Source organism: Rattus norvegicus, chromosome 11 (genome assembly GCF_021556685.1).
Source record: "Rattus norvegicus strain SHRSP/BbbUtx chromosome 11, alternate assembly SHRSP_T2T, whole genome shotgun sequence".
NCBI classification, from domain to species: Eukaryota; Metazoa; Chordata; class Mammalia; order Rodentia; family Muridae; genus Rattus; species Rattus norvegicus.
The window spans coordinates 13,895,676-13,923,489 of record NC_141544.1 but is presented as its reverse complement, the minus strand read 5'-3'; the positions used below and the strand labels follow the sequence as shown (position 1 = coordinate 13,923,489).

At 40.5% G+C, this 27,814-nt stretch overlaps 1 protein-coding gene across 1 annotated transcript in view; it reads right to left on the bottom strand.

The window, feature by feature from the left end:
• The window catches only part of Pros1 (protein S), an 80,555-nt gene that overhangs the window by 52,342 nt on the left and 399 nt on the right, over nt 1-27,814 (bottom strand). The gene's annotated exons all lie outside the window — the stretch shown is intronic.

The window sequence follows — 27,814 nt, the reverse complement described above, 5'->3', positions numbered from 1 at the left end:
TCAGCCTGCACTTCTTTGCTTCATCCATCTTATCTAGTTTGGTGGCTGTATATGTTTGGGCTACACATGGGGCAGGCTGTGAATGGGTGTTCCTTCTGCCTCTGTTCTAAACTTTGCCTCCATCTTCTCTCCCAAGAGAGGTATTCTTGTTCCCCTTTTAAAGAAGGAGTGAAGCATCGCATTTTGATCATCCTTCTTGAGTTTCATGTGTTCTGTACATTTAGGGTAATTTGAGCATTTGGGCTAATATCCACTTATCAATGAGTGCATATACCATGTGTGTTTTTCTATGATCGGGTTACCTCTCTCAGGATGATATTTTCTAGTTCCATCCATTTGCCTATGAATTTCATAAAGTCATTGTTTTTGATAGCTGAGTAGGATTCCATTGTGTAGATGTACCACATTTTCTGTATCCATTCCTCTGCTCAAGGGCATCTGGTTCTTTCAAGCTTCTGGCTATTATAAATAAGGCTGCTATGAACATTGTGGAGCATGTGTCTTTGTTATATGTTGGGGTATCTTTTGGGTATATGCCCAAGGGAGGTATAGCTGGATCCTCAGGTAGTTCAATATCCAATTTTCTGAGGAACCTCCAGACTGATTTCCAGAATGGTTCTACCAGACTGAAATTCCACAAACAATGGAGGAGTGTTCCTCTTTCTCCACATCTTCGCCAGCATCTGCTGTCGCCGGAGTTTTTGATCTTAGCCATTCTCACTGGTGTGAGGTGAAATCTCAGGATTGTTTTGATTTGCATTTCCTTATAACTAAAGATGTTGAACATTTCTGTAGGTGTTTCTCAGCCATTCAGCATACCTCAACTGTGAATTCTTTGTTTAGCTCTGAACCCCATTTTTTAATAGGGTTATTTGTCTCCCTGCAGTCTAACTTCGTGAGTTCTTTATATAATTTGGATATAAGGCCTCTATCAGTTGTAGGATTGGTAAAGATCTTTTCCCAATCTATTGACTGCCGTTTTGCCCTAACAAAAGTGTCCTTTGCCTGACAGAAGCTTTGCAGTTTTATGAGATCCCATTTGTCGATTCTTGATCTGAGAGCATAAGCCATTGGTGTTTTCTACAGGAAATTTTCTCCAGTGCCCACGTGTTCAAGATTCTTTCCCAGTTTTTCTTCTATTAGTTTAGGTGTATCTGGTTTGAAGTGGAGGTCCTGGATACATTTGTACTTAAGCTTTGTACAGGGTGATAAGCATGGATCGATCTGCATTCTTCTACATGCTGACCTCCAGGTGAACCAGCACCATTTGATGTGAAAGAATAAACAAAAAATGCAGCTAAGAAGTCAGAAGTTTAAAAATGCTATCTCACCCCTAAGAAGCCCTAAATAACTCAAATTCCAGACCCTGCCCTCTACCTGTAAGTAGGTAAAAGATTTCTTGAGCCTGCTCTCCCTGGAACTAGATAAAAGGACTTAAGATAAGGCCCTTTGATATGTGATTCCGAACCTAGTAAAGATAACAGAAAGCTTCTCCCAGGAACTAGCTGACCATAAAGTTAAATTAAAATCTTAGAGAACAACCTTGAGAAGCAGGAAGCTTCTCCCAGGAACTAGAAGACCATAAAGTTAAACAATCTTGAGAAACAGGAAGCTCCTCCTTGTGATTTTTCACTGGTATTCTGGACACTTTCCAATGATGCCTTCTGCCTGCTCGGGTTGCGGTTTCTCCCTTTAAATACCCTTTCTCCCAGCCTCTCAGGGTCGAACTCCTTTGCCCCTGCGTGGGATATGAGTCTCAACCCCAGTGCACTGGTTCTTATCTATAAACCTCAGGTGATTACAGAAGGATGGTCGTGTGTGAGTTCTTTTGGGGGGAGGGTCATCCCGAGACTTGAGTGAGGGTCTCCCTGCTATGGGGGTCTTTCATTTGGGGGCTAATCCAGAATCTTCGCGACTACCCCAGTCCCTGGAGACCCCTTGGAGGTGAGTTGTATGTTTGTCTGAGTGTTTCTGAGTGAGCGGTGCCACATCTGTCAGTCTGTGTGCTCCTTATTTTCGTTTTCAGTCATCTCTGGGTAGGAGGGACAGGGATCTGTTTTTTGGGCAGTTGTCATGGAGGGCTGTGAGCACACCTTGACTGCAGTGGACAGACGTGTCCGGCACTGCAGGCTGCAACCCTGGGGGACGCCTCGAGGGTGGAAGGGGCCCAGAAGGAACTGGTTGCCTCCTTTCAGGTTCACAGTGAGGAGACTTCTGGAGGTAGGGTCACGGAGGACTTTGCCGAGTGATCTGGCTTTTACTTTCTTGTGGAAGAGTCGCAGAGGGCGACTAGTTTTAGACATCCTTGTCTCTCTTGTCATTTTGTTATTCTTCTGTGTTGGGTGTTTTTTGTACTTTGTAGACAGAATGGGACAGACTCTCAACCAATGGACTGTTGAAGTGAAGAAAAAGAAATGGCAGACTTTCTGTTCCTCTGAGTGGCCAATGTTCGGAGTTGGATGGCCGCCAATAGGGACTTTTAATTTAGATGTTATTTGTGCCGTTAAAGACATTATTTTTCAGAGAGAACCAGGGTCCCATCCAAACCAGCAGCCGTACATCACTGTCTGGCAAGACTTGACTAGGGAACCCCTTCCTTGGGTCCAACCCTGGATTCCACCTAAGTCAGGCCCCCAAGCCCTGACTCTGCAAAAATCTAAAACAGAACAAAAGCTGGGGAAGGTGCAGCCCGAAGCACCTTCCTTGAAACTGCCCTCTATCCCAAGATTGAGGAACCCCCGGAGTGGCAAGCTCCCCTCAGCAGCCAGTTCTTGCCCCTGTGGTCAAAATGCCCCAGGTTGGGGGGCAAGGAAGTCCCTAAAATAGTTTCAAAAAGAATCTACATCAAACTGTGAAGAACTTTGTTTTACCAGTCAAATTTTAGAATTCAGGCTTTGACTGTGGCCAAGGTCAGGATTAATGTTTTCTTTTCCATGGGCCTTTAACCCAGTGAGACAGCTTGATGAAGGGCTGCTACTGAGGTCCTGAAAGTCCAAGGTGAAGCAGTTACAATTCTTATGTCAGCCACTTGGCATCTAGCACCCAGGTCCTAACCATCTCTTCATCCTTTTGTTATTAGTTCTTACTAGAAGCCTAGTGTCATTTAGAGGCTGGTTCTCTTGAGAGGCAAAGCCACCAAGCTGACACTGAAGAGAAATACTCCTTGAGAAAGAATCTAGGTCCAGAGAGACAGTTGGTAACAGATCAGCTGCCTCTCTGTTCACCTTTCTGTTTCACAGGCACAAAGTTTGTGCTTATTTTTACAATGGCCTTTTGGTCCCAAAAAGGCCTCCTGAGTTAGCTGTGTGACTAAATGCTATTTGTCCTCTTCGGCAGACCTCTATTTCTGGATTCTCTTCTTGTTTTCTCACCATCCCACTTAAGATGCTTGTTAGTAGCTGTTACGGGTCCTCTTTACTACTGAGGAAATACAGAATCCTACTAGAAGTCAGAAAAAAAAAATGTTCCAGACACAGATGTAAGGCCCTCACTTCTGTCTGTTGGCTTCAATACGCCTGAAGGTAGGGAGCACCAGGTCTACCGGCAGACTCCATTGATGAGTCTCTGAGGGGCTGGAAAATGCCCCACCAATTTGGCTAAGGTAAGGAAAAGATATGAAGAAACTTGAGGGGTTAAGCTAAGTTGCTGAAAGAGTTAGTGTAAGTTACAGAGAAAGTAAGGTTGAACAGAGAGACTGAGGAAGAAAAGAGAAAAGAAGGTTAAAAAGAGCAAGAAGCTAGGAAAAACAAAGAGACAAAAAGAAGAGGAAGTTAGAGAGCTAAAGAGAGCTAAAAGACAAGAGACATATACTGGCCACAGTAGTTAAGAAACCTAGGAAGACAGTACCTGGCAACAGAAGAGAATTCCTGGCTAAAGATCAGTGTGCCTAATGCAAAGAAAAAGGACACTGGGTCAGGGACTGCCCCAGGAAGAACAAGAGGGGCCTCTCCAATGGCCCTTAAGGCAAGCCTCTAGGTCCTAGAGTGCTGGCTATGCGCAATGATAGAAGGGAAGCCCGCCCAGTTGTTTTGTGAATACGGGAGGCCCAACACTCTGTGCTCCTATGCCCAAATGAGCTAGGGTCCAGGAAAAGACTTTGAGTACAGGGGGCTACTGGCAACAAACAATACTTATGGACTGCACAAAGAACAGTGGACCTTGGCGTGGGCCGGGTAACCCACTAGTTCATGGTCATCCCTGACTGCCCCTATCCCTTGCTCATGAGAAATTTGCTCTCCAAAATGGGCTGGGTGAGGCCATGTGTATGCATATCTGCAGACTGTGTATGTGGAGCTTAAGACCTGTCTCAGTGCACCAGTACCTGATGCTGAAAGATGTGTGGATTAGTGCCATTCTGCCTGGAACACACTGTTCCTGCCAGCCGGGCACTAACAATTATCACTCAATCCAGGACTTAAACTGTGGTAGAGTGGCTAATGTTTTGCCTTTGAATAGAATGTCCCAGAAGATGGGACCACTGGTCAGCTGCCATGGACTAGAATCTCCACTGGTTGGGGACAATCTGGTCACCTTGCTCCCCAATCTTGACCTGGAGCCACCACAGCACGAGTGGCAAGCACTGGCAGAAGCCCATGGGTGGAGGAAAGACCTCTGCGACTGACCAATCGACCCCTGCTGAAATCTGAGGCTACCTTGTCTACAGACAGGAACAGTTCTTTTCATGAAGGTCAGAGATGAGTGGGTGCTGCCATGGTGGACAACACAAATGTCATCTGGGATGGACAAACCTCTACTCCCCAGCACATTAGTGCCGCAGATGCCTTTGCCATCTCTTGGATGCCCTGATGAAGCCAGCAACTGTGAGTATTATTCATTGCCCAAGTTATCAGGAGGGAAGAGATTCAGTGACATGGGGTAATAACAAAGTAGATTAAGTGGCTTGAAAAATGGCTATGCAGGAGCCTATCCTGGTTACAGGCCTGCAAGAGACAGCCACTGGGAACTGGGATTGGACTAAACGATGACCTCACTTAGAATGTACAACAGAAGAAAAGGCCCAAATTGCTTAATAGAAAAAACAAAAGACAATGGCACACCTGAGGGGAAAGCTATACTCCCCAGAGAACAAACAAAACACTTACTTTGCCAAATACACAAATGGACTCATTTAGGAGATAAGAAGCTTGTTCAAGTAGTTAAGGTAAATGTAATAGACTTTAAGATTTTAGCCAGAGAGGCAGTAAAAGGATATAAGATATGTCAGTAAGTAAATGCTTAACATGCAAACAGGGCAAAGAGACCTAGAGAGTTTAGTGAAAAGTCAAAGTGAACTTCACTGAGATAAAACCAGAAAAATATGGTTACAAGTATATCCTAGTGCTTATAGATACCTTTTTAGGAATAGATAGAAGCTTTCCTCACCAAGCAAGAGACGACCTCGGTAGTCATCAAAAAGATACTGGAAGAAATCTTCCCCTGGTCTGGAGTGCCCAAGGTAATCTGGTCAGAAAACGGCCCTACTTTCATTGCGAGGGTAAGCCAGGGTGTGGCCAAGTATTTAGAGGTCGATTAGAAATTATATTGTATCTACAGACCTCAAAGTTCAGGACAGGTAAAAAGAATAAATAGAACTTTAAAAGAGACCCTGACTAAATTGGCCATGGAGACTGGCGCAGACTGGGTGGCACTCCATCCCTCTTGCTCTCTTCAGAGCAGTAAATAGCCCTTCCAGATTCAGCCTTACCCTTTTTGAGATCTTATATGGGGCCTCGGCTCCTCTAACTGTATTAGATGATATTATGGTAATAATGATTTGTATGCCAGGCTAAAAGACCTACAGGTGAAACAGAAAGGAATCTGGTCACAGCTGGCAGCAGCCTATGCCCCAGGGACCCCTGAGACATCTCATCAGTTCCAGGTTGGAGACGTGGCTACATACGATGTCACCGAGCCCAGACATTCGAGCATTGCTGGAAAGAAATGTACTTGGTGCTGCTGACCACCCTGACAGCTGTCAATTCTCAGCCCTCACCAGCCGCATACTATCTGTTGGGACTGAGAGCTAGGACCTAGAGGGACATTCAGATCTTCAAAAAGCTCCCTAGACTTGCACATCAGATAAGCAGATACATCAGAGACGTGACTGAGAGGTTGCTATAATGCTCAATTGAGGAGTGTGCTTTAAAAACAAAAATTTTATGTTTGCTCTGGGTTCCATTGAGATAAGTCCCCCAATTGTAGGTGTGGGGGTAGGCTTGATTTCTATTGCAAATGATATAATATCCCCTTACATGTCTTAATGAAGACATTGCAAACGTTAGTACTCCTAACACTTCTTGGGACTGAGCCTCAGGGATCACAACCTGTATAAGTTTAGAAGTTCTAAAAGGCAGTCATATCCTTTGTGTGTAGGTTCAGATACTGTCCAGATTGGAATCCTGATGCTAAAGACTTAGTAAGACACAGAGAGTTGAGAATTACTTAGGGCTATCTTAAGGCTGAGTCTAAGTGCTGCAAGGGCAGCTGCAAGGACATCTGCTGTTGCCCTGCAACACAAAGCTTCTGGAGAATTCAGAATTGCCATTGACTTAGATATAGAAAGAGTAAAAAAGACTTTTTAGCTGACTTCCAAGAATCCCTAACCTCCCTCTCAGAGATAGTCCTCCAGAAAAAAAGAAAATTAGACCTGATATTCCTTAAAGTAGAAGGTCTGTGTACTACACTAAAAGAAATGTTGCTTCTATGTAGACCATTCAGGAGTAATTAAAGACTCCATGAGTAAACTTAGAGAAAGGTTAGACAAAAAACAGAGAGACTGAGAAGCACATCAGGGATGGTTCGAGAGCTGGTTTAGTAGATCTCATTGGATGACTACTCTGATATCCTCCGTATGGGACCCTTCTTAGTTTTGCTTTGTTAAATACACCAGTTACCTTCATTAGAGAAAGAGTGAGTTCTGTTCAGATTTTGATGTTACGCCAACAGTATCATGCTACTAAAGTTTAGTTCTATGATTCGAACTACCCACTAGAAGAAGTGGGGAATGAAAGAATAAAAAAATGCAGCTAAGAAGTCAGAAGTTTAAAAATGCTATCTCACCCCTAAGAAGCCCTGAATACCTCAAATTCCAGACCCCGCCCTCTACCTGTAAGTAGGTAAAAGATCACATTTCTTGAGCCTGCTCTCCCAGGAACTAGATAAAAGAACCTAAGGTAAGGCCTTTAGATATGTGATTCCCAACCTAGTAGATAACAGAAAGCTTCTCCCAGGAACTAGCTGACCATAAAGTTAAATTAAAATCTTAGAGAACAACCTTGAGAAGCAGGAAGCTTCTCCCAGGAATTAGCAGACCATAAAGTTAAACAATCTTAAGAAACAGGATTTTTCACTGGTATTCTGGACACTTTCCAATGATGCCATCCCTGCCACCTGGGGTTGTGGTTTCTCCCATTAAATTCCCTTTCTCCCAGCCTCTCAGGGGTCGAACTCCTGTACCCCTGTGTGCGATACAAGTCTCAACCCCAGTGCACTGGTTCCTATCTATAAACCTAATGTGGTTACAGCAAGGATGGTCTTGTGTGAGTTCTTGGGGGTGGGGGGTCACGTCACCCCAAGACTTGAGTGAGGGTCTCCCCGCTATGGGGGTCTTTCAGTTGAAAATGCTATCTTTTTTCTATTGAATGCTTTTGGATCCTTTGTCAAAAATCAAGTGACCATAGGTGTGTGGGTTCATTTCTGGGTCTTCAATTCTATTCCATTGGTCTATCTGTCTGTCTCTGTACCAATACCATACAGTTTTTACCACTATTGCTCTGTAATACTGCTTGAGTTCAGAGATAGTGATTCCCCCTGAAGTACTTTTATTGGTGAGGATAGTTTTAGCTATCCTGGGTTTTTGTTATTCCAGATGAATTTGAAAATTGTTCTGTCTAACTCTATGAAGAATTGGGTTGGAATTTTCATGGGGATTGCATTAAATCTGTTGATCGCTTTTGATAAAATGGCCATTATTACTATATTAATCCTGCCAATCCATGATCATGGGAGATCTTTCCATCTTCTGAGATCTTCTTCAATTACTTTCTTCAGAGGCTTGAAGTTCTTTCAATCTTTCACTTGCTTGGCTAAAGTCACACCGAGGTATTTTATATTATTTGGGGCTATTATGAAGGGTGTCATTTCCCTAACTTCTTTCTTGGCCTGTTTCTTTTTTGTGTAGAGGAAGGCTACTGATTTGAGTTAACTTTATACCCAGTCACTTTGCTGAAGGTGTTTATCAGGTTTAGTAGTTCTCTGGTGGAACTTTTGGGATCACTTAAGTATACAATAATATCCTCTGCAAACAGTGATATTTTGACTTCTTCCTTTCCAATCTGTATCCCTTTGATCTCCTTTTGTTGTCTGATTGCTCTGACTAGGACTTCGAGAATTATATTGAATAAGCAGGGAGAGAGTAGGCAGCCATGTCTAGTCCCTGATTTTAGTGGGATTGCTTCAAGTTTCTCTCCATTTAGTTTAATATTCACTACTGGTTTGCTGTACATGCCTTTTACTCTGTTTAGGTATAGGCATTGAATTCCTGTTCTTTCCAGGAGTTTTATCATGAGGGGGTATTGAATTTTGTCAAATGCTTTCTCAGCATCTAGTGACATGTTCATGTGGTTTTTAATCTTTCAGTTTGTTCATATTGTGGATTACGTTGATGGTTTTCTGTATATTAAACCATCCCTGCATCCCTGGAATGAAGCATACTTGACCATGATGGATGATTGTTCTGATGTGCTCTTGGTTTTGGTTTGCAAGAATTTTATTGAGTATCTTTGGGTCGATATTCATAAGGGAAATTGATCTGAAGTTGTCTTTCTTTGTTGGGTCTTTGTGTGGTTTAAGTATAAGGGTAATTGTGGCTTTATAGAAGGAATTCAGTAGCGCTCCATCTGTTTCAATTTCATGGAATCGTTTGGATAGTATTGATATGAGGTCTTCTATGAAGGTCTGATAGAATTCTGCACTAAACCCATCTGGACCTGGGCTCTTTTTGGTTGGGATACTTTTAATGACTGCTTCTATTCCTTTAAGAGTTATAGGGTTGATCAAATCGTTTATTTGTTCCTGATTTAACTTCAGTACCTGGTATCTGTCTAGGAAATTGTCTATTTCCTCCAGATTTTCAATTTTTTTTAATATAGGCTTTTGTAATAGGATCTAATGACTTTTTAAATTTCCTCTGTGTCTGTCGTTATGTCTCCCTTTTCATTTCTGATTTTGTTAATCTTGACACACTCTCTGTGTCCTCTGGTTAGTCTGGCTAAGGGTTTATCTATCTTGTTGATTTTCTCAAAAAACCAGCTTTTGGTTCTCTTGATTCTTTGTATAGTCTTTTTTGTTTCTACTTGGTTGATTTCAGCTCCGTGTTTAAATATTTCCTGCCTTCTACTCCTCCTGTGTGTGTTTGCTTCTTTTTGTTCTAGAGCTTTTAGGTGTGCTGTCAAGCTGGTGATATATGCTCTTCCCTGTTTCTTTCTGCAGGCACTCAGAAGTATTAGTTTTCCTCTCAGCACAGTTTTCATTGTGTCCCATAAGTTTGGGTATGTTGTACCTTCATTTTCACTAAATTCTAAGAAGTCTTTAATTTCTTTCTTTATTTCTTCCTTGACCAGGTTATCATTGAGTAGAGCATTGTTCAACTTCCATGCATACGTGGGCATTCTCTCCTTATTGGTATTGAAGACCAGCTTTAGCCTGTGGTGGATGCATGGTATTATTTCGATCTTTCTGTATCTGTTGAGGCCTGCTTTGTGACTGATTATATGGTCAATTTGGGGGAAAGTACCACGAGGTGGTGAGAGGAAGGTATTTCCTTTTATTTTAGGATAGAATGTTCTATAAGTATCTGGTAAATCCATTTGGTTCATGACTTCTTTTAGTCTGTCTATGTCTCTGTTTAATTTCTGTTTCCATGATCTGTCCATTGATGAGAGTGGGGTGTTGAAATCTCCTACCATTATTGAGTGAGGTGTAATGTGTGCTTTAAGCTTTAGTAAGGTTTCTTTTATGAATGTAGGTGCCCTTGTATTTGGAGCACAGATATTTAGGATTGAGAGTTCATCTTGGTGGATTTTTTCCTTTGATGAATATGAAGTGTCCTTTATCTTTTTTGATGACTTTTGGTTGAAAATCGATTTTATTCAATATTAGAATGGCTACTCCAGCTTGCTTCTTCAGAACATTTGCTTGGAAAGTTGTTTTCCAGCCTTTTACTCTGAGGTAGTGTCTGTCTTTGTCTCTTAGGTGTGTTTCCTGTAGGCAGCAAAATGTTGGTTCCTCATTGCATATCCAGTTTGTTAAACTGTGTCTTTTTATTGGGTAATTGAGTCCATTCATGTTGAGAGATGTTAAGGAATAGTGATTGTTGCTCCCTGTTATATTCGTGTTTGGATGTGAGATTGTGTCTGTGCTTGTCTTTTCTTTTTTTTTTTTTAAATCTTTTTATTTATTTTATGCATTTAAGTACACTGTAGCTGTCCTCAGACACACCAGAAGAGGGCATCAGATCTCATTACAGATGGTCATAAGCCACCATGTGGTTGCTGGGAAGTGAACTCAGGACCTCTGACAGAGCAGTCAGTGCTCTTAACTGCTGAGCCATCTCTCCAGCCCGTGCTTGTCTTTTCTTTGTTTGTTTGTTTGTTTGTTTTTTGCAAAACGATTAGTTTCTTGCATTTTCTAGGGTGTAGCATGCCTACTTGTGTTGGACTTTACCGTTTATTATCCTTTGTAGGGCTGGATTAGTAGAAAGATATTGTGTAAATTTGGTTTTGTCATGGAATATCTTGGTCTCTCCATCTATCTTAATTGAGAGTTTTGCTGGATACAGTAACCTGGGCTGGCATTTGTGTTCTCTTAGGGTGTGTATGACATCTGTCCAGGATCTTCTGACTTTCATAGTCTCTGGCAAGAAGTCTGGTGTGATTCTGATAGGTCTGCCTTTATATGTTACTTGACCTTTTTCCCTTACTGCTTTTAATATTCTTTCTTTGTTTTGTGCATTTGGTGTTTTGACTATTATGTGACGGGAGGAGTTTCTTTTCTGGACCAATCTATTTGGAGTTCTGTAGGCTTCTCGTATGCTTATGGGCATCTCTTTCTTTAGGTTAGGGAAGTTTTCTTCTATGATTTTGTTGAAGATATTTACTGGTCCTTTGAGTTCAGATTTTTCACTCTTTTCTAGACCTATTATCCTTAGGTTTGATCTTCTCACTGTGTCCTGGATTTCCTGTATGTTTTAGACCAGTAGCTTTTCCTGTTTTATATTATCTTTGATAGTTGTGTCGATGATTTCTATGGAATTTTCTGCTCCTGATATTCTCTCTTATCTCTTTCATTCTGTTGGTGATGCTTGTATCTATGTCTCCTTGTCTCTTCATTTGGTTTTCTATATCTTTCTTTATTGCTTCTATTTCCATTTTTAATTCTTTCACCTGTTTGATTGTTTTTTTTTCCTGTAATTCTTTCAGGTATTTTTGCATTTCCTCTCTATAGGCTTCTGCCTGTTTGTGTTTTCTTGCATTTCTCTAAGGGAATTCTTTATGTCTTTCTTGAAGTCCTCCATCATCATGATCAAATGTGATTTTAAATCTAGATCTTGCTTTTCTGGTGTGTTTGGATATTCAGTGTTTGCTTTGTTGGGAGATTTGGGCTCTGATGATGCCATGTAGTCTTGGTTTCTGTTGCTTGGGTCCCTATGCTTGTCTCTTGCCATCACATTGTCTCTGGTGTTACCTTGTTCTGCTATTTCCGACAGTGGTTAGAACGTCCTATAAGCCTGTGGGTCAGGAATGCTGTAGACCTGTTTTCCTGTTCTCTTTCATCCAGTTATGAGAACAGAGTGTTCTGCTTTTAGGCGTGTAGCCATTCCTGTCTACTGGTCTTCAGGTGTTCCTGTGGGCATGTGTCCTGAGTCCACCAGCCAGGTCACTTGGAGCAGAAATGTTGGTCTGACCTCTGATCTCAGGCCTGGATTCGCTTCTCAGAGCTGGGCTTTCTGTGAGGGCAGCAACCAGAAGGGCCTGCCCCGCCTTCACTCGGGACCCTGTGTACAGAGTGCCCAAATGGCACTAGATGTTTTCCTCTAGAGAAAAAATGTGGGCAGAGAGTAGTCTTCTCTGGCTGTCCAGGAATGTCTGCCCCTCTGAAGGTCTAGCTCTCCCTCCCACTGGATTTGGGTACAGGGAGCTGTTTGTCCGGGTCCCTTCAGATCCGGGTGGTGTCTGGACTGCAGCGTTGAGTGCCTCTATCTTCCTGTTCCCAGAGGCCCTATATAATTTCCTCTTGGGCCAGGGGTGTGGGCAGTTGTGGGCAGTGGTGGCAGTCTCTCCTGCCCTGCAGTTTCAGGAGTGCCCACCTGTCTGGGTGGTGAGCTCTGTCTTCCACGGGATTTGGGAGCAGGGAGCTGTGGGCTATAATAATTTTTTTAAAAGACTACTAATCTTGGGCTCAGGGAATCTCTCAGAAGATAGGGGCAGAACAAATTTACAAGAATAACCTTGGGGAGAAAGGCTGTAAAATGCTGTCTCAGGAACACGGTATTACCAAGGCACCCATGAATTTACAGCAGAGACAGTAGTCTATGTAGGATATTGTTCTATGTGACACTCCAATAGCTGCCAACATCAGCTGTGCCCTCTTGCGAAAATCATCCCAGCTGGGTCTGTTGACTTTAGAGGTGCTTGAGGTTTTTTCTAGAACCTACTGTATGTAATTCTGTCCATATTGCACTTGGCCTTGGGGAAGGGCTAGAGTGTACAGGTCACAAACACTGGGGAAGGAATTGGGGTTTCACCTATGAAGCTACAGGAAAGCCATTATCCAAGTTGAGTAAAAATATTTTAGGGGAAACATTCACAGTATTACAGGTACTGTGCTCTATCGGTGAGACTGATAAACTCATTGGTTCTCCCAGTGAACTTTGGTGGGATCATGCCTCAGTTTATACTTGGGATCTTAGGACAGTGACATCGAATAGACACTGTTTAAGTCTTCAAGAAATTTTTGCAATAGTTCTAAGCAAAACTGAACCTTTATTCAGTGAGAGATGCAGAGCAGGCTCCTTGGACCATGATGACTAAGGAGAGCTTTTGATAGCCACTAGGCAGAGGAAGTCATTGTCTTCTATGCTGAAGCAACTGGTGATGGTTCAGTGCATTGCTCCTCATCTGTTTTCACAAGTATGACCCTATGTAAACTCAGCCAGCATTGAAGAGAAAGCAAAGAGATGAAAGCAGAATGGAGACTTGCTGGGAGGAAGGCAGAGGTCATTGGTGGGGGGTAGGGGAGGCTGTGGTGGGAATTGGGAATGAATTAAGAGATGCTAAGGGACAAGTGTAACCAAATGTCTTATGTATGAGTATGAAACTGTGAAAGAATAAATTAACTTAAAAATATTAAGTTCAGCCATGAAGACCTTGATGTTAATATTTAAAGAAACACACAGTTAAAGTGTTTTTTTTTTTCAGCATCCTCAAAGTTTTTCCACCCAAAACCTACTTGTAGAGAGTGGCGCGGCGAAACAAAGATGGCGCCGACATCCAGCCTTGTCTGGATATAAACGACTTACTGCGCATGTGCAGGCTTGTCCCCTTGCTAGGGCTCCCTCTAGTGGTGAACAGCGGTACTGCACATGTGCGGTTTATGCACCAGGTGTCAGTTGACCGTTAATATGCTAATGAGGTGATTCATTCTCCGCCAATCCCTGGAGGACAAGTAGTGGGGTGATCCAAGCCCCACCAATCCCTGAGAGATAATTAGCATACTGTTGTCTATATAAGCCGAGCGATTTTGCTGCTCGGAGTCCCTGTTCAGAAGAGCTGTAACACTGAGAAGAGCTGTAACACTAAGAAGAGCTGTAACACTGAGAAGAGCTGTAACACTAAGAAGAGCTGTAACACAGTAAAGGCTTGCTCGCAGAAGAATCCTGTTGCCGAGCGTCGTTCTTGCTGGCGGGACATTGGGCGCGCGACACCTACTCAATAGTCAGGAGGAGGTGACAGACAGGTGGAAGAGCAAGCATCCAATTTCTAGAACAACTGTCTCATCATCTACAGCTTTTCCACCTCGGCATCTTGTCTTTATCTAAGATGGCTGTTTAGTCCTTCTAAGCTTGTTTCTCTTTCAGGTTTGCTTTCTGTCCCTCTCCCTAAGTCCTTTTTACTGGGCATCCCAAGAATTAAAAACTGCATGTTAAAGAATGTGTGTAAAAGGAGAACCTTGACAGTGTTGATGTCTGTGTCTGTGATTTGGTATCTCATGAAGGAGGGAAATGCCTTTCACTGTACAAACAGAACAGCCTCAAGGCGCTTTGACCTTGTTCTCCTCATGGTTCAATGGCTCAAGTAGCTGGTTTTCCTGAAAGCTTATGAAAACCAAAACTGCATTAACACACAACAATCATGAGTTGATGATGACTGGATATGGAATTTTTCACTTAAAATAATTAGATTTTTAAACTATAAATATTTGGCAGTGTGAGGAATGTTTTGAAACTGTGCCTTTTGCGGGAATTAAAAAAAAAAAACAAAGATAGACATTCTTAAGTGGGCTGTTCATCCTTTTAAATTACTACCAATTTTCTGGAAGGCTTGTACTGCTTCCAAAGCACAATGCTAGGTCTGTATGTATTTTATGCTTTAATCTTGGTGACTTCAGTATTTTCTATGACTGAGGAGTATTTTACTTGCTTTTGTCTAAATTTTACAACTTGCTTACTATTTTGCATTATGCTGCTGGGAAAACATTTCTTCTGCCCCTGTGCTGAAGGTTAGGCAATGGTTAAAGAGTTTGTTGGAAATGTAAGCTATAAACAAGGGCTTCCAAAAGACTAAGCCATAAACATGCTGATGAGAAATATTTTTTAAAGGGTTAAGGATCATACGATGGGTTTAGGTTAGGATTTGAACCTGGAATGTGAAGGGGAAATGCAAAGAGAAATAATTACATGTGACGGATGCCAAGGTGACAATGAAGTGTTGGAGTAGAGTGGCACTGGGGTTTATTTAGAAGTAGAGGAGCCACTGGTGCCATTGAATAATTTGACCAATGACCTTCACTCTGGAACAATTCAGTGACCGAGCAGACAAACAACCCTCTGGACTGTTTATCTACAACAGAAGTGAGGTGAGCCTCTCCTGACTCCAGAAGTTAATTACAACTTTAGTTTACAGTCCCTATTCTAGAGGGAAATAGAATAAATCACTGTCGTTGTCTTCACGAGGTTGGAGCCTTTGATTTATTCGGGGAAAAAAAAGAGAGAAGAAGCATTAAAGGTTAGTTATGCACTCCAAAGTGACAAATTTGTCACCCTGGGGGTGGAAAAAAAAACTTCATCCTGTTCTTTAATTTGTTTGCTTTAGTCAAGACACAAATGAAGATTCTTTATTTGACAAGACTTGAAGTTTGATATTTGGCAAGTTATGACAGAAAAGTTTTCTAGGCCTTGCTGTTCTCCCAAACTGGTATGATATAATTCCATGAAGTTACAATAGAGGCCCCTTTTAGCTAGAGTAAGATATTTACACAGTCAGCTTCCCAGACATTCTAATCTGCCCATTGGGAACACCAAACCACAACCTGAATTTGACGTCATGTACCAAGGAATGAATGCAAAATAAAATATTTTGTCTTTGTTCACTTTGACCTATTTTGTTAAGACGGCATTGGCGCTAATAGTTCACTGGACTGTGACTGTGCTTCTGTCAGGAAAAATAACTGGCTGACTGTCTGGGGACATCAAAGTCAACACTGAAGGGCTGGCCTCATTCCATAATGTTCCCCTCCTTGCAGCCTCCCGCAGACCTATGAAATCAACAAAGATGAAGTGTGCTTAGAGGCTTGCAGTGACTTGTGGAGCTGCAAGAGATGCAACATGTGCCTAGCAGTGTCAAGTCCTCCTGAGTTCTTTCCCCAGACCAGCTAATTAAAAAGAACTCCAACTTAATGTGCAATCTATGAGCCCTGTGATTGACCAATGTACATACATAAAAAGAGATTATGAAAAAAACTACAGGATTCAGTGGGTTCCCCTTTGACTCAACATACACTTGGCTGTTTAAAATGTGTGTAGGCAAGGAAAGTTTTTGGAATACTATTGATCATCTGCTAGATGTTTACAATTCAGTATAATTTGTATCAGCCTCTCAGAATTCTTTGTACAATGGCAAACCCTAATATAATTAACAATAGAATCAAATGAAGACTTATTAGAGAAAGAAGGGGGAAAGGTTGGGTTAAAGATTCAGAAAGTATTGTGCAAGCACTTTTGAAAATAGAGGCAGGATCACAAATTTGGCCCATGGACCACATATTGATACCTGATATCATATAAAATAAAATGAAAGGGTAAAAAAAAGGAAACATCAGGAAAACTGACTTGATCTAGAAAATTAGATACTTCACAGAACTTAAAAAAAAAAAGATAATGAACATCATCAAAATGACTTAACAAGGTAATATATTTATGGTGTGGGGGGATCAAACCTACAACCAAGTCAAACACAAAAGCCAAAAATGAAATTTCCAAAACAGAAAAGTGCTAAAAGAAAAATTAAAGATGTTTTCCAGAATCTGAAATAAAAATTTAAAACAGACCATTCAGAGATCAGAAATCGTAAAGGATTTTATTCTGTAGACTTCCAGTAAGTTCACACAGAGGCACTGGGTGGTACCTCAGCTTCAGGGTTAGTAACATGTAAAGCAAAGACATTCCAGCACTGAGGAGAAACACTATGATTCATATAAGACAGAAAAAACAAGGTAGACATCATATGATAGTCTAATCAGGAGATAATAAAATAAGCATTAAAGTTAGGCATGATAACAAATTCTTCCCAAGCACTGGAAAAGCTGAGGCAGAGGACTCAGGAATTTGAGGTCATCCCAGGCAACATAGTAAAACCTCCTTTACGCAGAAAAGAAACAATAACCATAATCATTAAGGTGATTCTGTGCAGAATAACAAAATTGGGACCTTTCCTCTTTTAGTCAAGCCCTGAAGATGAATGTCTCCAGCCCTATGTCTTAGAGTCAGAAGTAATGAATAAGTCCAAAGAAATAGTGTCTTACACACATAATGGGACTGAGGTTCTTGTGAACTCACAGATACTGTGGCAGCGAACTCAGGTCTTACACTAGTTCAGGTTAGTCTCATTCCAGGACTAGGAAAAGAGAAGGTAGACTTGGGGTCCCATCCCTAAGAAGCTATCTGCAATTGATATCAGCTGGCAAAGGGAAAACCAGTTTTGTCTAATGGAGTGTCACTGAATATATTAAATATATGCCAGGACCCTGGAGTAGCAGACCAATACAAAATGAAGTCCATGGTTGTTTTTCGTTGTTTGGTGTGTGTGTGTGTGTGTGTGTGTGTGTGTGTGTGTGTGTGTGTGTTTTGAGACACAGAAAAAATAAAGTTGGGTGGATAAGGATGTATATGGTTCTTGTAGGAGTTGGTAGAAGATAAAATATTTAAAATACGTAACTTTTTCAATTAAGAAATGGGAAAAAAAACAGAAGCTTTACTAACTGGAATAAAAATCAGACACAAAACATGAATGGAGTAGCATCACAGTATCAGCAGAAATATTAATATTAAATAATAAATTTAGTAAGGAACGTTTGAAGTCATTGTGACAAAAACATGGTAGGGCTGAAGGAAGATATGTCTTGGTGGTAGAGCATTTGCTGAGCACTCCCATGACCCTTAGTTTCATCCAGAGCAACACACTCATACATAACACACAAAACACATAGAACACAGAACACACACACCCCACCCATGTACACACATGCTACCATAAAATGTTCTTAAGAGATATAATAAAGTTTTAATAATATGTCATGCAATAGGAAAGCCAAGTATTTTCAAAGATACACCCCCAAATTAATCTGTAATCTTGATGCAATTTCACTTAAAACACTAACTGTTGTAGATTTTTACAAATTGATCATAAAGCCCACTTTACAAAGTCACATGTAGTCTGGGCCAACCTCAACCTCATTATGCAGCTAAAAATCATCTTCTGGGTCAGTAGTGACAGATGCCTTTAATCTCAGCAATCAGGAGGCAGAGGCAGAGGTGGGTGGATCTCTATGTGTCTGTGACTACCATGCTGTGTTCTAGGGCAGTCGGAGTTACTTAGTGAGAGAAACAAACAAAAGCAGATGGCCGTAAGGCACTTTCCCTCCTGCTTCCTGTCTCCACCACACCTCGAGTCCTGGAATTAGAGGTTAGAGGTATGCACCACGACCCCTGCTTTATGTACCAGCTTCAAAGAACAAAGATTTGCTGGTCATTGTCGTTAAACTCCTAGCTTGTACCAGGGCTAAGAATGATATAAGCTGGACAACACCCTAGAATGGAACAATTGAGATCTTGCTGCCAGCTTTTAACCCCACCCCAGCTAGTGGGTTTAAATTTAAAAGTTAAAGAACATTTGCTGAGTTTGTGTGTTGTGTGTATGTGCAGTGTGTTATCTCTTGCTCTGGGTTCACTGCATCAAACACAAGTTCACTCCTGTCATTCATACTAAAATGTCTGTTCACTAAAGCAAATGACCTGCTTCAGTAAAACAAAACACTTTATTGTGATGTGTGAGTTTGTGTGTATGATGTGTACGTTCTGTATTGAGTGTGTTGTTTGTATGAGTGTTCTGTAAGTTGTGTGTGCCTGTTATGTGTATTGTATGTGCGGTATGTATGTTGTCTGTATTGCTCTGGGTCAAAAACTAAGTTCACTGGATCAAACACAAGTTCACTCCCATCTTTCAGTCATCTGCCAACGGATGCTACTTATTTCCATAAAATTGTGGTTTTCTACTGTTCTACCACAGGGTTTGGTAGTATTTTCCCATGTTTATATTCTTATTGAAGTAGGGGTGTCCTTTTATAACTCAAATCCAAACCAAAACGGGAAACCATACAAACACAGATTCAGCTTATAAATACTAAAATGTCTGTTCACCACAACATATAAGCTGTTTCAGTAAAGCAAAACTAAACAAACCCTAGGGAAAAAGGCCTTGCAGGGAGGAAGGGAGGTTGACAAGGAAGAATGATAAGCTAGGGTGATGCTGGGGCATGGGGGGAGGGGAGGGAGTAATCAGAGTGTTTTATATACATAGATGAAATTGTCAAAGAGTAAATGTAATAAAAGTTCACAGAAAGCCAAGATGCAAGCTAGAAAAAGCAATAGAAAGGGCTCAAACATTTTAACATATAAATAAAACTTACAAATTCATAAGAAAAAGTACGCCAATAGGCATTTTAAAATAGATAACACAGGACCAACACAAATATGAAGTTGAATGCAAATGTTATCAGAATTCCTAAAGCCTCCTTAGGAAGTGGATAAACCAAAAGTTTACGTTACCAAACATAACTGAATTGTGATTAAAAAGAAAAGCCCTCTAATATTTTCAAGTTTAAAGTCAAGCTAAAATTCTTAGACAGACACTGTGTAGACAGTGTCTAAATTGGGTCTTTGTCAGGTCCCTCCCCTCAGAACTCAGGGATCCTTGTACAACAGGGAGAGGAAAAATTGTAGGATTAAGAGGGGATAGAGGACACCTGGAGAACATGGCCCACTAAATCAATTAAGTAGGGATCACATGGGTTCACAGGGACTGATGTGGCAATCACTGGCCTGATGCATCCACACCAGGTCATCTGCATATATGTTATAGCTGTTACTTTTTAGGGAGTTTTTAGGGTTTTTTTGGGGGGGGGCGGTACTCATACATATAGGAGTAGATGGGTCTCTGACTCTTTTGTCTGTTCTTGGAACTCCTTCCCTCCTGTTGGGCTACCTTGTCAGCCCCTTTACAAGAGATTCTACCTTGCCACATTGTCTCCTGTTTTGTCATGTTTGGTTATTGACTCTTGGAAATTAGGTCTTTTCTGAAAAGAAACAGAAAGGAAGTGGATCTGGGGAAGGAGGGAGATAGGAAAACTAGTATGAGTGGAGGGATGGGGAACTATGGTCTGTGCTTGGGGTGTTTTTGATGAGAGAAAAATCTGTTTTCAACTTAGAAAGAGAAAGAAGAAACAGCAATAACAACAACAAAAATAAGTGTTCCATAACTATGCAGCAGAGACCTCCCTGACAAGTAGGACCATACCAGAGACTCCTGATGAACAGATAATGTGCTTATCTGTACAGAAAGAATTGGAAACAGCCTGGGGGGAACTTTAAAGAACATGTTCAGACAAGCCAACTCAACCTCTAGTCGGCTGCTTTTCTTTCTCAGTTTTATTGAAATGGATACTGATGTAATTATTAGAAGATTCTAAAATGTCTCCTGTCCATTTTATTGCCAAAGTCTTTTTGTTCAGGAAACAATATTTGCTCAACTCTGAAATATCACCAAATTAAAATGTCTACTTCCCACTGTAATTGGCTTGCAATAAAATGGCAATTCAATGATGAGAAAAGGTGCTATACTCTTTGTATCAACAACTATTAATAGAATTGCTGCTTTGCAACAGCTGAAAGGTTCAGGTAAAAGAATTAAGGAGAAAGAGAAGCAGTGATGTGTTGATATTTAGTGACTAAGGAAACCCTATCTTTCAACTCCCATACTCTAACCCAATACTACAGCCTTAAAAAAGAGTGTGGAGGAAGAGACACAAATACACAAATGTGAATACGAAGATGTGAAAACACAAGAAGAAAGGAGAGACACCTGTCCTCACCTATAAAAATGTGGAATACATCTTCCTGCATACATTGAAGAAGGAAGAATGCCTACTAATGGGTTGATTTTAGACTTATACTCCAGATTCTAAAGACTATAAACGTCTTTTATTTAAGCCATACAACTTGAGGCATGTTATTTATATAGGGACTTGTTCTTACATTTTTGCTTTGTTTTCCTACAGCTAGTCACACAGAAATTTGGAGACTCAGAAGGCATGCATTCACAAGAGAACCTACTACACTTTCTACCTTATTAAATGTATGGTCATCAGATGTTCTTTACTCCTTGTGAGAGAAAAACATTACTATGCTAAAGTCATGGTAGTAAACAAGGAAAAATAGTGGTTTTGCAACATAAAAGCCAGGGTTACAAAAAGCAGAATACCTTTGGAGTGAATGGATGCATCACCCACAGATAAGGAGGCATAAACACAGTAAGTGTAGATTTGTTCTTATTGAAAAGAACCACTGGAAATTTTTCCTGAGAACAAGGATAGAAAATATGCCATGATTGCATCATTACCGAACTCTATGTGCTAAGCAAGAGAGATGTAAACAAGCCTTAAAGTCACTGTCTGTACTCTGTTGTGTGCCTTTCTTTGGAAAGAAGGCCATGTATGTATTTTCCAGAATAAATAATTACAGTGTAAACTTTTCTTCCATCTGCTTTCTGCCTCAGCAGTCTTTCCACATGGGAACCATCCTTCTGATGCTCTGTGAGACTATGCAAGTTGTCAATCACACAGCTTCAGAGCCAAAGTAAACCAAGAATTGATTGAGGTCTCCCAGGAATTTAAGCCATAAGACTAGGTACTGCTCCTTTGCTACAGCTACAAGGCTCATGTCAAGAACAAAGGAGAAAGAAAATCATTTGTGATGTGGTGATATTTAGTGACTATTGAAGTCCTATCTCTCTCAGCTCCTGTGAATATTTACTGAGTTGAAAAAAAGGGTTTTTAGGAAATGATCAAATTATCATCATATGAATATCAAATGGCTACATTAGTCCTAGATTTTAATAAAGTAAAAGGATAATAGTTTCTCTTGATTGCATGCCTTATAAGTCTCAATATTTCTGTGTGAATAAAATAGGACAACAAAGCAAAGATGTAAAAAAAAATAAATAAAAAATAAAAAAATAACCTGTATGAGTTTCCCAGGATTGCCTTAACTAAAGTGCGTCAAGTTATATGATTTGATATGACTAGAAGCCATGAGACTTCTATTCATCACACAGGGCTAGAAGACAAATAAACTTAGTCAATTTAAGGCACTCTCGGAAGTAGAGTCATGAGTTCCACCATATAGATTACCTAAATGCTAATAGCTTTGCTTCCCCTATCCATGGCTGATCATACCCCATTCATACCCCAAAGGCTAGAGCCTTTGGATCAGTCAATATAATTTTTCCAACCTTCTTTAATTTCTTCTTTGTTATGGTTTAGCCCTTAAGTATACCAGAGAAACTCAAATGTTGAAAGTTTGGTCTCCAAAGCAGCAATGTTCAGGGTGGAGTCTTTGGTAAATGGTTTGGTGAGAGAATGTTCTGGTTTCATCAGTGAATTAACCAAAAGGTGGATTGGGAAGGAGGGGGCAAGGTATGAAACAAGCATTCCCTTTTGCTTTCTAACCTCAGTGAGGTAAGGGGAACAGTGCTTCTGTAGGAAAACGATAGCATTCTTTCATGACTGTGGGCACAGAAATCCAGCCAAGTGACCAGACACTAAAAAGGCTGAAATCATGAGCCCAACTAAACCTTTCCTTGTCTTGGTTAACTTTCTTGGATATATTTTACACAGTAATATCAATTTGACAAGAAACTTGACATCGGGATTGGGCTATTGTTGTGATTCTAAATGATGCAGTTTATAACAGTTTGAAGTAGTTTGGGGAAACAGGCTAGAAAAGGTGTACAATGCAATAAGTGAAGCTTAATGGGTGATTCTGGAAGACAGAATATTGGAGTGTTGATCAGCAAAGACAGTACTGGGGAAGTTTCAAATGAAAGTAAAGACTGGTTTGGGAACTGGACTAAAGGCCATTTATGCTACATTCAGACAAAGAACTTGTCTACATTTTCTCTATATTTTATAGCTATTACGTGAGGGAGACTTAAAAAATGACATACCAAGTAGTGCTTTGGAAGAAATTCCAAGGCATTACAGCATCCAGATGTGGCTTCACTATTGCTGTTTGATATTAGGTAGATTTACAGGAAGAATCAGGAAGAAAAGTCAAAGCAGAAAGACTTGAGAAATTTGCTGTTTGGACAGCAAAGTCTGTAAGGTTAGTCATGGGGACACTGATGATGGTAAGCCACAAAGACTCACAAATATGGGCTAATGAACAAATATGGGCATTCTGCATTGTGAGTTAGGCTTGGGTCTTTGAGGCCCAGGGAGGCAGTTATATCTCAGATGTCAAATGTCCTAAAAAAGCTCATGCATTGAGTACTTAGGCCCTAAGGAGGAAGTGATCTGACACGGACCCTTGGAAAGTCATTGAGCATGCAATATTTGCCCAAGTCTTCAAAGTCACAGCTTCATTGGGAAAAGGGGCTGCCTCATAAAAGTGAACTTTCTTTTTCCTTTTTCGTTTCTTGATGTCCTATCTATAGCCACATTGTTCTGCCTTAATACATGCCTCCCTAAGTGCCCATGAATGGTAAACTAGAAAACATGGCTCCAAATAAACCCTTCATTTTTTTTTAGTTGATTTTCTCATGAATAGTATCATAATGACTAAGCCTGGTTTGGTAGTTTGAGTAGGCTTAGCGGTCATGGAACGTGTTCTGTAGATTGACATTGAACTCAGATATCTTCAAGGCTCTGTCTCCTGAGTCTTGGGATTACATGTACTACCATGCCTGGACCTAAGCTTTTTGTGGTCAGTATATTCCTCAAGATCTGGATTGTAAGACTGTGTCCTCCATTTCTGGATTACGATCATTCAGATTAAAAGTCCATAGAAAATAATAATTAAGTAATAATAATGCCTAACATGATATAACTATTCCTTGTTCAATTGCAAACTCATAAACAATAAGCTTAACTGAAAGAGATCTTGCCTCAAGGTCACCACTCCCTTATTTCCATTTAATATCCTTCACATAGAATTCAGCTTCACTGCACTTTCTGGTGTCCTTTTATCACTTGAACCATACATTTTCTACTTTTTCTTTCTAAGCTCTCTCTGCTTGATCAAAATGGTCTTCATGAGAGTGTAGTGCCATATTGGATTTGGGCCTGGCCGCTTTGTAACTGCATGGCCACAGTTAAGAAGTCATGGGATTGTTGGACAGAGGCCTCTCCCATGTATTTTCGGCACAGGAAGAAAAGACCAAGTAGTAAACACCCAGTGTCTCCACTGCATGACCTCTGCTGAGCCCGGCTGATGCATGTGGAACTGACACACCTGGACCACACCTGGGTGGTGGTCAATTTACTTCTGCCTTTTACTTCCTCAGCCTTTATCCTTGAGATTTAGGCTGGTCTTCTGGGATTTCTCCCTAATTAATTCAGGTCTCCTAGTCAGTCTTTTGTTACCGAAGTCACGAGCCAGGTAGTCATGAGCCAGGGTTTCCCACTGTGCTTCCCAGATATTTTCTACCTGGAGACTTGGGTATATAAGTGGTGAATAAAGCTACAGGACTCTCTCACTCTTTTTCCTCACTCTCACTCTTCCTTCCGCTCTTCCACTCTTTCTCTCTCTCTCTTTCTCTCTCTTTCTCTCTCTGTTTCTCTCTCTCTCTCTCTCTCTCTCTCTCTCTCTCTCTCTCTCTCTCTCTCTCTCTCTCTCTCTCTCTCTTCCTCTCTTCCTCTCTTCCTCTCCTGGCTTGACACGATAACCTGTGTGTGTGTATGTGTGTTTCTTTCATCCTGTAGGCTTTCGCCCGATTCTCGGTACCGTGTCGGTGCTGGCGCCGACATGAGAGTAAACCAGAAGACAAGGTCTATGCTGGGTATTTCTGAGACTTCCTTTGTCAATGCAATTAATCTAAGTTTCTTCATGTTAGTCTCAGGCAGACTTTTCAGAAAAGGTTAAAAATGAGCAACATTCTTCAAAACTTCAAAATTGAATGCCAGAGTTCAAATCACCCTCAGCACCAACATCTTTCATCTTTCTACACTTAAAGCATTCCAAAGCCAAAGTCTGAAAATTCACATTCTTCCAAACAAAAACATGGTCAAGTCTATCACAGAAATACCCCAATCCCTGGTCCCAACCTCTGTCTTAGTTAGGGTTTCGATTGTTATGAAGAGACATGATGACCAAGGCACCTCTAATAATGGACACCATTTAATTGGGGCTGGCTTAAAGGTTGAATATGTTTGGCCAATGGAGTAGCACTATTAGGAGGTGAGTTCTTGTTGGAGTAGGTGTGATCTTGTTGGAGGAAGTGTGTCATTGTGGTGGTGGGCTTTGAGAACCTCTCGATAGCTGCCTAGAAAATAGTAGTCTGTTTGCCTTCAGAACAAGATATACAACTCTCAGCTCCTTTTCTAGCACCATGCCTGCCTAGATGCTGCTTTGTTTCCCATCTTGAGGATAATGGGATTGAACCTCTGAACCTGAAAGCCATCCTCAATTAAATGCTATCCTTTCTAAGAATTGCCTTGGTCATGGTACCTCTTCACACCAATGGATAAGATACCTGGCTAAGATATTCCTTTCTTTCCTTAGTGTGCAAAAATTCATTATTGTTATTCTTAGATAAATCTTAGATAAAGAATATATTCTTTAAATATACTGGCTTATATTAAATTTCACATATATGTAAAGTGCATTTATTATCTGAAATATACCATTCTCTTCCTGGGTCTCAAACTCTTCCTGGCCCTCAAAGGTTATATCCATCTTACAATGTATTTAATATTTAATATTTAATGTATATTTAATTTATAAATAGACTTCTCATATTATTTTAAAAGCTGACATATTTAAAAAGTTAACTCAAGATATAAAGAAGAGATGAAAATTAGTGGACAGAAAATATCCATGTAAACAACATCCATGCACTTGCTGGCATAGAGTTTATGGCAGAAGAATATACCATGGACCTTATTATTGTCACTGCTATATAAGAAACTAACTCTTGTAGCACAAGCCCTAGATGTAAACCAATCATTTCAAAATAACCCCATTAGTGTAGCAGCATAGATTTTAAAGTTAAAAAAAAAGGAAAGAAATAAGAAGTTAAAGAAACTTAAAGAAAGACAAGGATAAACTCACAGCAAAGGGAAACGTTAGGAAAGAACAGAGCAGAGTATAAAATCATATAGAAAAAAAGGGTCACTAAAGCACAGAGAAGCCTGTTCCACCCAAAAGGGAAGTCTGGATAAGGCCAAATGAGGCTACCCAAAATAGATATCCTCCCCTTCCCATTTCCCCTTTCACCAGAAGCTCTCAGAAGTGATTAGCAATAAATACAAGTTTGTTGTGTGTATGTTTCTTACTTTTCTCGTTTTTGTAGTTTTTTATTTATGCAAATACATTTGGAAAACTTGTTGATAACTGACTTTATTGTTAAATGAAGCACATGAAAGTCAGGCATGGCAGCACACGCAAGTGATCTCATCACTTAGTAGGTCAAGGCAGAAGGTAGCCTAAATGCGAGTCAGAACTACAGATCAAGACTCTGGTTTTTGTTGGTGCTGTTGTTAGTTTTTGTTCATGCATTCTCTCAAAAAATGTTCTGGAAAGATTTCCCTTAATATAGTATATTTCTAGGACCATATAATTGATTATACATGAGGTGTTTAAATTTCTAGTTGTATCTCAAATTTCAATTCTTCTGGAGCTTGGAGTTTGGGAATGTAGCTCACTGGCCTAGCATACACCAACTCCCTGATTCAATTCTCAGTACCACAATAAAACCCCATGACAAATAAGATCCCCAAACACAAAGTCAAAATTTTAGGGAAGAGGAACAGCACATAGGTGTTTGCTTCTTCATCAATAAACCACAGATGATTTTCAATCCAGGTAACAAGAAAGGATACGGCCATCGGACATATTCTATATCCTTGTAGAATGAACTTGTCTAGTCTCTGAATGGCCAGCCAGCCACTGTTCTCTCTTGCTCTTTTCGAAAAACACCAGCTTGCTTTGTTTTTTGTTGTTTTGTTTTGTTTTATTTTTGTTTGTTTGCTTTGCTTTGCTTTAAGACAGGGTTTCTGTGTGACTGGGCTGTTCTGAACTGTGTTCAGGCTGGCCTTGAACTTAGAGGTTTGCTTACCTCTGCAAGCTAGCAAGTGCTGGGTTCAAAGGCATGAGCTGGACACAGCCCTGCTGCTGTCTGAAAACATTTGATTGTCCTAATGAAGAGATAGATCATGTGCAAGCATACTGTCATGTGGGGTTTTGTTATAGGGACTTGACTGTTGATGTTTTGTAACTGTAACTTCTTTATCTTCAACATAAAACAAACAAGTTACAATCTGGTCTTTAAGTTAGTAATAATTTTACAAATACCCGCCTCTCTTATTACTTAATAAAAATTTGAAATTCTACCAAACGCCTATTTAATTACCATCCTTGAAAAGTTTCTTTGGTGTTCTTAGTAGCCTAAATGTTACTTGTTACACTGTTACTGCTCCAATGCCCCTTTCTGGGAATCCAACAGAGCAGAAGAAAGCACTGTTAATTACGAACATTTTTAAACTTTTAGTTGACAGTTAAAACGTACCAAACCTTTATTATTCTCTGTATATTCCTAAGAGAAAACTCGATATGCTCCCTGAAATCTAGAAATGGAAGAGAAAAAGAAATCAAGAAACACACACACACACACACACACACACACACACACACACACACACGTGCAAAGAACTCATGCCACCACCTTAGATCAGTAGCAGTCAAAATCCTTAGTACAAAACGATCCTCGGTACAAGAAAATATCCAACAGCAACTTCTTACGCCAAGGTTAGCGAATAAAAATCTCAGTAATCCTCAAAGTTTATCAATGTGAAGCAAGCCAATCAAGTACAAAGTCCAGAAATTGCAAAAGGAAGGCTAACTGTAAGGAGAGGGTGCAAGCTGGGACCGGAGGGCACCAAGGGTTGACTTAGTTTTCCTACCAATGTTTAGAAATGTGTTCATCCAACT